We start from the raw sequence: 12199 nt of genomic DNA on the forward strand, positions 1-12199 counted from the left end.
CCCCCCAGCGCTGCCCTCAGGAGCCCCCCACCCCCCGCCCCCCCATAGGGAGCCTGGGTCCGTGGTGCCCCCCAGCGCTGCCCTCAGGAGCCCCCCGCCCCCCGATGGGGAGCCTGGGTCCGTGGTGCCCCCCAGCGCTGCCCTCAGGAGCCCCCCGCCCCCCCATAGGGAGCCTGGGTCCGTGGTGCCCCCCAGCGCTGCCCTCAGGAGCCCCCCGCCCCCCAGTGCCCCCATAGGGAGCCTGGGTCCGTGGTGCCCCCCGGAACCTCCCCGCCCCCCATAGGGAGCCTGGGTCCGTGGTGCCCCCCGGCGCTGCCCCCAGGAGCCCCCCGCCCCCGGTGCCCCCATAGGGAGCCTGGGTCCGTGGTGCCCCCCAGCGCTGCCCTCAGGAGCCCCCCGCCCCCCAGTGCCCCAATAGGGAGCCTGGGTCCGTGGTGCCCCCCCGGCGCTGCCCCCAGGAGCCCCCTGCCCCCCCATAGGGAGCCTGGGTCCGTGGTGCCCCCCCAGCGCTGCCCCCCGGAGCCCCCCGCCCCCCGGTGCCCCCATAGGGAGCCTGGGTCCATGGTGCCCCGTGTCGCTGCCCCACGAAGAGGCCTGGGGAGGGACATCTGGTGCTGCCACCCCACAGAACTGGTCAGATCCGAGGGGTGCTGCCCTACAACAAGCAGCTGGGCCCTGGGGGTGGGACCCTGTGGAGTGATTCACACCAGAGAGGCCCCCCGGCACCAAGCAGGCTGCTGAAGGGGATCCCCAGCGCTGCCCACAGGGTGCACCCAGTTCCTGAGGTGCCAAAGGGTGCGAGCTGCTGCTGTCGCATGGCAAACACACAGTGGCTGGACAATAATCCTGCTACCACAGCTCATAAGAGGCATAAGTTGCCCCCAGTTGTAAGGCTCCCTCGCAGAAGACCCCTGGGACCTCCTTGTGTCCAGCACAGTCTGATCTAGCAGCTCTTGTCCACCTCTAACTTCTGGGATGTTATATTATTAATTCACACTGTTTCACGCACCTACTTTAGACTGCACCAAAGCGGTTAACGGTTCCACTTTGGTTTTGGAATGTAACTTGTTCCAGAGGGGGCAGTGCCTTCCCATGAGAAGGCCACCCAGTCCCCCTGCGCAGGCATTACAGGCAGCCCCTGTCCTTTGTGTCTTGTGTCCCGTGTACAGGACTAGCACATGCTGTACTTCACTACTGTTTGCGGCCTGTGGGAGAAGCCCTGAAAGGATCCTGAGCTGTGTAATAATTAGACCACAGCCTACCTGTGCCAGCATTCACTGAAAGGAACAGTTTTGTGGAAGAACAATAGTACCCTCCAGAGGGTGCCGTTCTGTTGTCAAAGATCCTCACATCTTGGGTGTCTTACCTCTCTGTCCAGAACTTCATCCTTCACCACTTCCCGATACACCTAGAACAGAGGCCTTCAACCTTTTTTCACTTGCGGACACCTACAAAATTCCGGATGGAGGTGCAGACCCCTTTGGAAATCTTAGATATAGTCTGCAGACCCCCAGTTGAAAACCACTGATGTAGAACATCATAATCATTGTTGGCTGTGTGCTAAGGGAGGCGTGTTATCAACAGCTGGGCAAAATGCTGATGCTCCATGTGATCTAGAAACATCAGTGCGGTTCTAAGAGTGTGCAGCAAGCACCTCAGCAGAGAACTAGAGAAAGCTGAAGGCAGGGAGCGGACTTGGAAATCAGGATATTGTCTAATCCTGGCCTTGCCAGTCCCTTTGGATTCTCCGTGCCTCAGTTTCCACATCTGAAAAGGGGGGATAAGGAATTTGTACAGAAGAATAAACTTATTTGGAAAGCTTCATTTCTCAAAATACTCTCTCAAGGCAGCATTATGAGAACTGGCTAAGGCTGCTGCAGTTCGAGGAGATGATTTCATTTGAAAGAGTGGAACTGTGTATTTTTCAAACTTGATCCTTGTCAATCTGGTGGAGCAATTCAACATATTTGGCACTTCCTCGGCACCTTTCACCTGGGATCTAATGGTACTTTAAAGACATTCATTGTCAGCCAAAGGAGGGAAGATCTAGTTATTAATTTATTTGTATTCCTATAGCATGCAGTGGCCCCAATCAAGAATGTAGCCCTATTGTGTTAAATGCTGTACCTACATAGAGATAGTCCCTGCCCCAAACAGCTGATAGTCTAAATAGCCATGACAAGCAAAGCAGAGCGGGGACAGAGGCATAGAGAGAAGTCACTTGCATAAGGTAACCACAGGTTAACAGCAGATCCTCAGGTCTCTGGAGTTTCATTCTAATGCCCTACCTTCTGGCTCAAAATGCCTCTTGTTACTATCCCTGTCTTACAGCTTGGGATAGGGAAGCAAAGAGAGGTTAATGGCTTGCCCTAGGTCATACAGGGAGTCAGTTACAGAACCCAGGAGTCCTGACTCCCAGTCACCACACGAAGAACCATTGCTATCTGAACCTGTTTTCTGTTGTTTCTGATGGTCTCCCACCCTGGACTCTATGGTTCCCCAACCCCACGCACGTGCAGCTTTCCTCTGAAATTGGTCTCCACTTCATTTTTCATCAACCTGCACTTTCCCCTAAGGGTTCCCTTCTGTAGCTGTAACTGTGCACTATAAATACTTACCCACACGCCCCCCTGCTGCTTTACATGTTTAAAAGAAACACTCTGACTTTATTTGTTAAGTCTCAGCCCAATATATGCAAAGCAATAAACCAGCTTTGCTGACTGCTCGTCTGGCCAGGCTGCCCTCGAGTTACAGGCTTTCCCGGCAGTGGCTACTCAGACCTTTCCGGAGGCAAGGCAGATCAAAGGATTGGAGCTATGAACATCACACCTCTGCTCCCTCTGCGGGCAAAGCCAGACGATGCCGCATGCTGTAAATGGCTTTCACATGTTCCCCAGACCCCAGTTAAAGGAAACCCCACCAGGTCTGTCAAAGCATGAAAAACACCTTTATAAGAGGCTGGAAGGAAGATGGATTCCATAACTCCTCTGGTGACCAGGCATGCTGCCTCATGTCATGCAGAGAAGGAAACCAATGGGGGATATTTCTGGTTATTTCATATAACTGATGGGACTTGATCTCTGGCAACAAGTCCCGGACCTTTGCATGGGCCATTTGACACTTACTTTACTTTTGTTGATTATTTGTTGAGTGCCCTTAGCCCTAGGCAGGGTGTAGACTGTCCCGAGGAGCTTACCATTATGATGTTTATATCTCTCTAAGGTACTTTTATGGCCTTCATTGCTGTAGAATCTGAGCACCTCACAGTCTTTCATGTATTTATCCTCCCAACACATCTGGCAGGCAAGGCCAGGCTGTCATCCCTTGTACAGATGGGGAACTGAGGCACAGGGTGATTTTCCCAGGGGCACACAGGGAGTCTGTGGCAGAGCAGGGACTTGAACCGAAGTCTTCTAGTGCCTGAACCATCTTTCTCATATAGCACGCAAGCCAGGCTGGACACTTTGCAGATCTATAATAGGGCTCACAGCCTGACAGCATAAACAAGGCATGGATGCAGGAAGCAAAGGGGCTGAAGGAAGGAATTCAGTATTGCCAAGACTCAAACATTCAAAAATCACGCATCAAGTCCCCTCGCTCAAAATGAGACTGGCTTAATAATCAAAAAGAAAAGGAGGACTTGTGGCACCTTAGAGACTAACCAATTTATTTGAGCATAAGCTTTCGTGAGCTACAGCTCACTTCATCGAATGCATACTGAATACAGACTAACACGGCTGTTACTCTGAAGCTTAATAATCAGGAGTTATTAAAAACAATAATACATTTGTGGTTGTTTTTCTTTACCTTCTGCATTTTGAGCCTTCAGGGTGCACTCAGCTCACATTTTCAAGCTTTACTCTGAAACCACAAGGGCTACAAACTATTTTTGTAAATAAAAGATGAGAGTCTCACATATTCACATGAATCCAGAAGCTGGAGCTCCAAGAAACACACCAAATAGCGCCAGATGAGGGATAAAACCCTGAGGTAGCAACACTGCATATTCTTGAGCGCCATCTACTGGCACTTTATTTCTTAACTATTTATACACAGGCATCTGTCACAACACACAGCATTATCACTTGCATATTTGGGTGGAGGTGATAGGGATAGGGATCAGGTCCTAAGCAGCTATTCAGTAGCATTCCAGGCCCAAGAGATCACCTGAGTGCCTTTATTGCTATTGTCATGGAGAAATGGGAGGGTGAACTGTCTCTCTGGCCTATCTCGGCTTCAAAGGCATCATTTGCAGCTTTCCAGAGTGCGATGTTGCCCGAGCCAGCTCCTGGACTAGTTATGCAGTGACTTTCCCCCTGAGTCTGGCTGATTAAACTCACCAGCTGCCCAGCTGGTGAACTAGGCTGATCTCTCCTTTGCTCCCAAACGGAGGGTACTGCTCAGCTCTCATTGCGACAGTGTTGTGCTAACTTGCAGGAATCACTCTTACAGCAGCACAGTTTAAGTAGCTAAGACACAGGGTCTAGAAAAAAATACCGAACGCAAATACTAATCGCATCCCATCATTTTAATGTGTGGGGGGGGGGGCCTCTTTCTGTGTCTGTGTCTCGCCTGGCTTTGTTCACTCTTGATTTTTGACAGACTGTCCTCCCTTAATCCCCCCATAATCCTGGGTGGGAGGGGGAGAGCATGTGTGACAGCGAATGTGTGTGTACCCTGGTGAGTGTGGGAGTAAATGAGTGGGTTGCTCTGCAAAGTAATTACTGCAGGACTGATTCCTGGACACCCAAGATCTTGGCCTGTCAGCCCACTCCTTAGCGCTGGCTGGCTCTCTTCACAGTCATGTTCTCACATGGATAGAGGGGTTTGATGATTGGAGCATTATTTGTTCTCAACCAGGAAGCTGGTTACGGTGACACATTTTCCTCCCCACAAAATATGTCGGGACCTTTTCAACACCAGCCTTTCTCTCCCTCTTAGCTGCTCTGCCAATTTCCATTGCAAATACTCCTGTGGCTTTGGTCAGCTAATTAACATGGGTACCTCTTCAGGTAAGCATGCAGCGAGAGCTGCGTGAGCTCAGACACAACAAACTCACACCCTCAGATCCAAATAGCAGGGGGGAAGAGATCAAATCATGAGGCTTCATTCTCCTTCTCATGGTGGGAAGACAAGAAAAAAACCCTAAAGCTAAAATGCTGCTGAAACTACAGTACAGCATATGAGCACTGGATGGTCCTTTGCCATAATATCTGCTCCCTCCCCAGGGTGCAGGCAACGTGGCTGTTCAGACTGGTACCAGACAGCAAGACGGTGCCAGCCTTCTCAGGCAGTTGTGCCAGCTCCCAAGATAAAAACCTCATCTATTCCAGCCTCCTCCTAGTTCATGCTGGGATTTTGCTCTGCATTTGCAAACCTAAGAGCGGCCCAACTCCCGTAGCAGGCTAGAGGGTGCACAGCTGAATGGGAGGCAGGCAGCAGTGCTGAACTAAGGCCCAACCCAGGGGAAGTATTAGCACCTTCCTGTGAGATGCTTAGCTCCTTCAACTCCCACTCAGGTCAATGAAAGCTGAGGGCACCTGGCTCATCACAGGATCAGGCTCTAGAAAAGGCAGGGGGAGCTTACAGTACCAGGCCCCAAAGTTGGAAGTACCATAAATGGCGAGTGTAGAAACCACTGACCCCAGGACCCAATCCAGACAAACATTTATGGAGGCGCTTGATTTGATGTTCCAGTGAAACCAACAGGATTATTCAAGTGCCAAAAGTTAAGCAGGTGCTTAAGTGTTTTGCTGGATTGGCACCCAGGGGAGTAAAATTCCCATCCCCCCAGCCAAACCACAGCCATACACTTGTACTTTCACTGACCAGGTTTGCTGAGTTTCGTGTCTGGCAAGAGAGCACATGACAGCAAAACACAGGGAAAATAAATACAAAGGGAAACAAAGCCCCTTGTGGTCAAGTGTAACGCTGTCTGCGTTCCAAAAAGTAATGAAGAGCAGGGAATGGAAAAAGCATGTCACTTGGCTGAAGGCTGGATGCACACACCAGACACTCTGTGCTGGCTGCAACAAGGGTGTGATGCCTCTCCACCGCATTGCCACCAGGCAGCAGCTGCGCCAGATGCAGCCAGCGGCACCTTGCTGAACTTTGACATTTGAATACGGAAAATAATTTGGCTTCGTTAAAGTTCCCTCCAGTCCCTCGCGCCTCTCTGGAATGTGCCTGGTGGAGACAGAACCAATCCCATTATCGCCAGGAGGAGACTGGTTTTCATTTGTTTTTGCTTTTATTGAGTCACCCGCAGCTCTGCCTCTTGGCTCAGTTCTAGTAACAAGGGGTGGGAGAGGAAACACTCTCACGAGACTTGCATGGACTGAACTTTCTGTGCATGCAAGCCTGGGGCAGCAACCAGTTTCCCAGCAGTCTGCAGTGTTGTGTGGCCACACCATGTGACATCACACTTTAAACCAAAGAGAGAGGAAAGAATGGCATGACATGAGGATGCCGGCCACAAGCACACTGGCTGGACAGAGCCAGTTACTCCAAGGGCCATTAAACGTGTCTGTACACTTGTACCATGTGAAGGAAGCAAAGGTAACCTTTGAATAGGCAGGTCAGCTGACAGACTGTGTGTGATCAACTCAGTTCTCACAGCCCCTGCACAGCTGGAAAGAGAGACAGACTGACGGAAAGGGCCAGCTGACGGTCGTGCTCACCCTGTTGCAAATCCTGCACTTGATGGAGGCAGTTGAATTGACACTGACCCAGGTAGCTCCTTGCAAGGCTGTTATCTCTAACTTGCTGGGAAGGGCCCCCTCACTTAGAAATCAATGAGAGGCAGCAGGATCAGGCCCAGTGTTCAAAGCAGTAACTGGAAGTATAAGGACATACTTCACACATGTATCTGCTTCCTGCTAGGGAGAGCATGCTCAAACCCATGTATTAAATGTAAGAGAGCAACAGAGACGCATAGATTTAGGGGGGGGCTTGTTTTCCTAATCTACCAGTTGTGCTGATGAGTCACTTGTGTTTTCTACTGCAGCTAACAGGCCCCACCTACTGGTCTGGAATTTCTTTCCAACCTGTGCCTAGATGTGCTGGGGCTGTTTGGGCTTGTGTGGGCGTAGAGGAGCGCAGATGCTGCTTTCTGCTGCAGGAGATCACTTACGGGGGGGGGGGAACAACCCACTGTATAATCAGCTGCAGTTAGGGGCTGGGAGAGAGGCGATTCCATTGCAGATTGATTTGCAGATTTCCCTTTTCTTTGCAGATGGGGCCACACACCGAGATTTTTGTCTTCTCTGTAATAAACAAAACAGGGGGGAAAATCCGAAGGAAAATGGATTGGTTGCCTGCTGGGGGGAGTGGAACTGGTTAATTTCACGCATCTTCAGCTAGTTAGAGCTGGGATCCTCTTCACCTGCTCTTGGAGGCTGTTTCATGAACCTAGAGCCAGCAAAGAGGAATTTGACTCTCACAGCCCTAGCAAGAAACAAGGCGTCAGGCCTGTGCAGGGGATTCACACTGGGGCCTGGGGATGATGCATGGTGAGGGTCAGAATTCCCCAGGACTTTAATGCAGCTGCTGGCACAGAGTGAATTTTTCCCCGTGCATGAGCCGTCCGGGCTTACATGGGACTGAAGAGGTTCCTAGGCCTCCTACAGGGCCTCTGCCCCAGAGTGAATCCCACAGAGAGGGCTGTACAGCTGTTCTCCACTCCAAGTAGCCAGAGCACTTTGCCCAGCAGCGGCTCCCCGGAGATAAGAATGGTGCAGTAGGATGGCCCAGGGCATGGGGGCTGGCCTATGGAGCCTCTCACCTCTGCGTCCCTGTCTGAGTTTATCCCAGGCCACTGTGACCCGATGCCGCGCCCGCTAGCTGCCAGGCGGCCTGCGTGATGCGAGCGGGCTGGGCTCAGTCTAGTCTCCAGTGGCACAGGGGTCTGCAGCATATTGGGCACCAGTTCCCCTCCTGCCCAAGCTGGCAGCCTTAGTGCACGGGCCAAGGTTTCCTAGGAGTGGCCTGTCCCGCACCCAGCTGATGCACACTGGCGGGCATGGAGCCCTGCCTCTGTGTGGACCAGGGGTCTCGCTTGCCAGGTAACAGCGTAGGGGAGCCCTGTGACGGGCCATGTGCCTTGAGGCCTCACGCAGGCTTCCCTAACCCCAGACCAGCCCATCCCGGGGCCACTCTCGCCTCCAGAGCCGCGGCTGAGCTTGAGCTATAGCAGGGACCTGGAGGCAAAGGTGCCCCTCGGACGAGCCCAGCCCTTCGCCCATCGCTCAGCAGTGTTTGCGGCTGCCTCCCGTCACCCTGGTGTCGCCTCCCCGGGGCCCCCGTGACCTCAGGTCTCTAACGAGGAACAGGCCAGCGTAACCACAGACCAGGGGTTGCCTTGGCAATGTGACTGCTGTGGTCGCGCGGTCAGGGCCACGCCATGCGCCCTCCAGGCAGCCAGAGAATTAGGCTGAAGGACTCTTGAGAGCTCAGAAGAGGCAGGAGCTGCGGGAGGATGGACCCGTACTAACCAAGCAACCCCAGTATAGTCGCCCCCAGCAGGGAAGGGGCTCAGGTGGGGGCCCTCAGGACTGGCCCCAATTCCCCAGCATGGTGCTGCGGGGCATGGTGCTGTGGGGGAGCCAATGCAGGGGGGGTCTTCCTTTGCAGGGAGTGCTGGCCCCAATTCCCTGGCATGGCGCTGTGAGGCCATGGAGACCCAGCAGCCCTCGCCGGGCTCCCTACAGGGCACTGCTGAGACACAGGGCATGAGGCACTTGTGTGTGACACTGTCCGTCCCCCTGTCCTGTGGGAGCCACAGCCCCACGTCCTGGCTTGGATTCTACTCACCCAAAGCATCTCTGGGCTTTGCTGGGAGGTTTGCCTGAGGGAAGCTGAGGCCCTGGGTGCAGAGATCCTGTCACTTCCCAGGGCTCCGCCTGTCACCACGTGCCCTGGGCAAATGAACGAACTCCAGGCTCCTGGGGGACCAAGTGCCGCAGCCAGCTCCAAGAAGCGTTCCCCGGAGCGACAGGCTCAGACTGAAGGGAGCCGTGGCCACAGCAGGAATTTCCCCTTCTGTGTGTGGAGAATGCGTTTGTCCGGTGTGTGCATGGGGGGAGGGTCTATCTGAGTGGTTGGGGGGGAAGATATATGTCTCTTGGGGGGGAGAAGCATGCATGTGTGAAACATTTGTGTGTGAAACATTTGTGTCAGTGTGTGTGTACAGCATTGTGACAGGGTGCTGTTAGCAGCTATAAGTTGAGCCCTTTGCAAGCCACCCTCCTGGTTCCGTAGCCGACCCAGGGCACTGGTGTAGGAGGGCCGTCGGCAGTTTGGGTTTGGAAGGGTAGCCAGGATCACTTGCACGGCAGGGAGCCTGCTGAGCTACTGAGGTTATCAGCTCACCAGCTGGACAGTGCTGGGAAGCAAGCCCTCTGAACGGCTGAGCCAGGAGCAGGAAGGGGGCTCTACACACCTGCTGCCACGTTGCGATGCATCTGGAGTATAAACAGCAATAAAGATGCTTGGGGCAGGTACCGGCTGGGCTGCGCACGCTGCTGGATTCACCTAGGGCCTCTCAGACGTGGTTTCCGGGAGCTGACGGGGGAGCCCGTTCACAGAGCCAGGTAGGCTCGAGAGGTGGCCTGTGAGAGGACAGGCTGAACCTGGAGCCGATGCAGTGGCTGGGAGAGCAGCAGAAGCCAGAGACAAGCCCGGTTTGGGTGGCAGGTGGTGCAACCGCCAACATTTCAGGAGTTTGGGACGGAACAGGCCCAGGGAGAGCAGCCGTTAGTACAGACCGTGACAAGCCCTGCCGTGGGGAATGGAAGTTGTGGGGCCTGGGAATGATCCCAGTGCACTGGGACTGACGGATTGCGCCTAGCTGGGGCTGGGATCCAGGCTTAGGGGCGCTCTGGTTAGCCCCTAGCTGGTGGGAGATGTTCAAGCCGCTTACGCAGTGCTGAGCCGAGAGCAGGCCGAGAACTACGGTGTGTTCATGGCTGCAGCGCTGGATTGGCGAGGCTTGGCAGCCGAAAGACACCCGTAGAAATTTAGGTCAGCCAGGTGGACTTGGGGGTAAGAGCCAGTACATTTGTGCAGCAGTTGACTGATTGGGCCACCGGACAGCTGAGGCCAAGGGGGCAGGATGTGGAAGCGGTCACGGATGCCATGATATTAGAGCAATTTATGCAACTTCTCCCAGATCCCTCTAAGGTCTGGTGAGGAGACACCAGCCAGAGATGATGGAGAAAGCGGTAACGTTGGCCGAGGAGTGTGTCCAGGCAGATTTCCCAAGGAAAGCGGCTTGTCCAGCACAAGCAGAGATAGGGGGGAAAAGACGAGATTCCCTCAGGAGTGAGACCTGCGGGTGCAAGGCAGGGAGAAAATAAGGTCATTTTGATCAGCCAGGATACAGCCTGCTGCCCGTGCTGGGGAAGAGGCCCCATTCAGCGTGCTCTGCCGGCACATGGAACATGCACTGCCGGAATACAGCGGCTGGACTGGGGTGAGGGGGAGCTCTCCGAAGGAGTAAAAGCAATCCCTGTAAGGGGGGAGAGGAGCGGGGCTGGAGTTGGAGTTGTGGGGTAGCCCCCACCGAAGGAACACTGCTTCGGGGGATGGACTGTGGGAAACCCTCACAGATGGAAAGTCAAATGAAGGGGCCCCCAGTGGAAAGGGGGGCCCTATGCGAGCTGGGAAGCCTGAAGGGGGATAGTGCTGAGGAGCAAGCACTATGAACAGCTGATCCAGGAGCAGGAAGGGGGCGTCACAGACCTGCAGCCATGTTGTGATGCACTGGGAGGATAAACAGCAGTAACGACATTTGGGGCAGGTACCAGCTGGGCTGCGCATGCTGCTGGATTCACCGAGGGCCTCCCAGCCACGGTTTCCAGGAGCTGACTGGGGACCCCGTTCCCAGGGGTGAACATGTGGGGAAAGGAGCCCGTGGGCATGTGGATAAGTGTGTGCACACACCGCAAAGGGTATGTGTGTGTAGAACGTGTGTGTCCCTGGATTCCCTTTCCTCTGGACAGCCCAGCAGACAGTGCAGTTCTCCCCAGACAGCCCACAACAATTACGTATCTGTCCACGGCCTCCTGCCCACCCACCCACACACTTGTGCAATTGAACACCATCCTCCCAGCCAGGCGCTCTCTTCCACTCCCTCCTGGGACCAGCATTTGCACCCTGGGAGGGGGCAGTCCCGCAGCCCTCGCTGGCCCACCGCCTGGGAGGCAAATGCCCTTAGTCTGGAGTAAGTGTAGGGCAGAGCCCCACTGTGGAGGAGCTCTGAGCCCCCTCAGCCTGCGTCCTGCTGGATGCAGGCAGCTGTTTACTCTTGTAAAGAGGGGATTCCCTCAGGGAGCTCTCCAAAGAGCATCTCTTCGTGGGGGTGGGTTGCGTGCTGCGTGATTCCCTCCCCACCAGCAGCCGGGCTCTCCGTCCTGGAAACTCGTGGCTGCCTGTCTTAGAGACGGCCAGGAAGGCTCCGCCGTGAGACCCGGCCCTTCACACAGATTTCCACCCCAGCATTTGCTGGCTGACTTGGAATGAGTCCGCGCTGTTGCCATAACAACCCCCAAATCACACAGACACATGCATTCCACTCCTGAAATCTACTTCATGGCGCCCGCCCGGGCCCCGCCGCTTGCTCGGCGAGGGGGGTGGCTTTCATCTTGTCCCGGGAACGGTACCTCTCCTTTCTCGCTAAGTCGGTGGCAAATGGCGTTTGTTCCATGCAGATCTTTGGCCCCCCGTTTTGTACCTTTAGAGTGCCTGGTTCCAGGGGCCTCGTCTCCAGGGAAGGGATGAAGCTGTGTCCTCGGCTGACCTGGCAGGAGTCGTGAACGGGAGCATCCTCCCTCTAACCACGCTGGTGGGAGCTGCACGCTGCCTTGCTACCAGGGAGAGAAAGAACCTCAGAGAGAAGCAGCGTCAGTCCGAAGCCAGGCGGAGAAAGGCTCTTGGAGGCTTGGAACAGCGGAGCGGGAGAGATCGAGCTGCCCCGGTGTGGGGGTGAGAGGCCATGAGGGGCCAGGCGGCACAGTGAGCTCCGACCACCAGCACCATTCCTGTTGGCAAAGCGCTGGCTGCAGAGCGAAATGGGGCCGCTGCTCCCACAAAGGGCAGGGAGGGGAGCATGGTGCACCTTGGTCTCCCAGGGCATGGAGGACCTGGGCCTATAAACCCCGGCCTGAGTAGGGATTGCTTCTTGTTGGGTTTGTGGGTGGGG

The sequence above is a fragment of the Eretmochelys imbricata genome, chromosome 25 (assembly GCF_965152235.1).
Source record: "Eretmochelys imbricata isolate rEreImb1 chromosome 25, rEreImb1.hap1, whole genome shotgun sequence".
NCBI classification, from domain to species: Eukaryota; Metazoa; Chordata; order Testudines; family Cheloniidae; genus Eretmochelys; species Eretmochelys imbricata.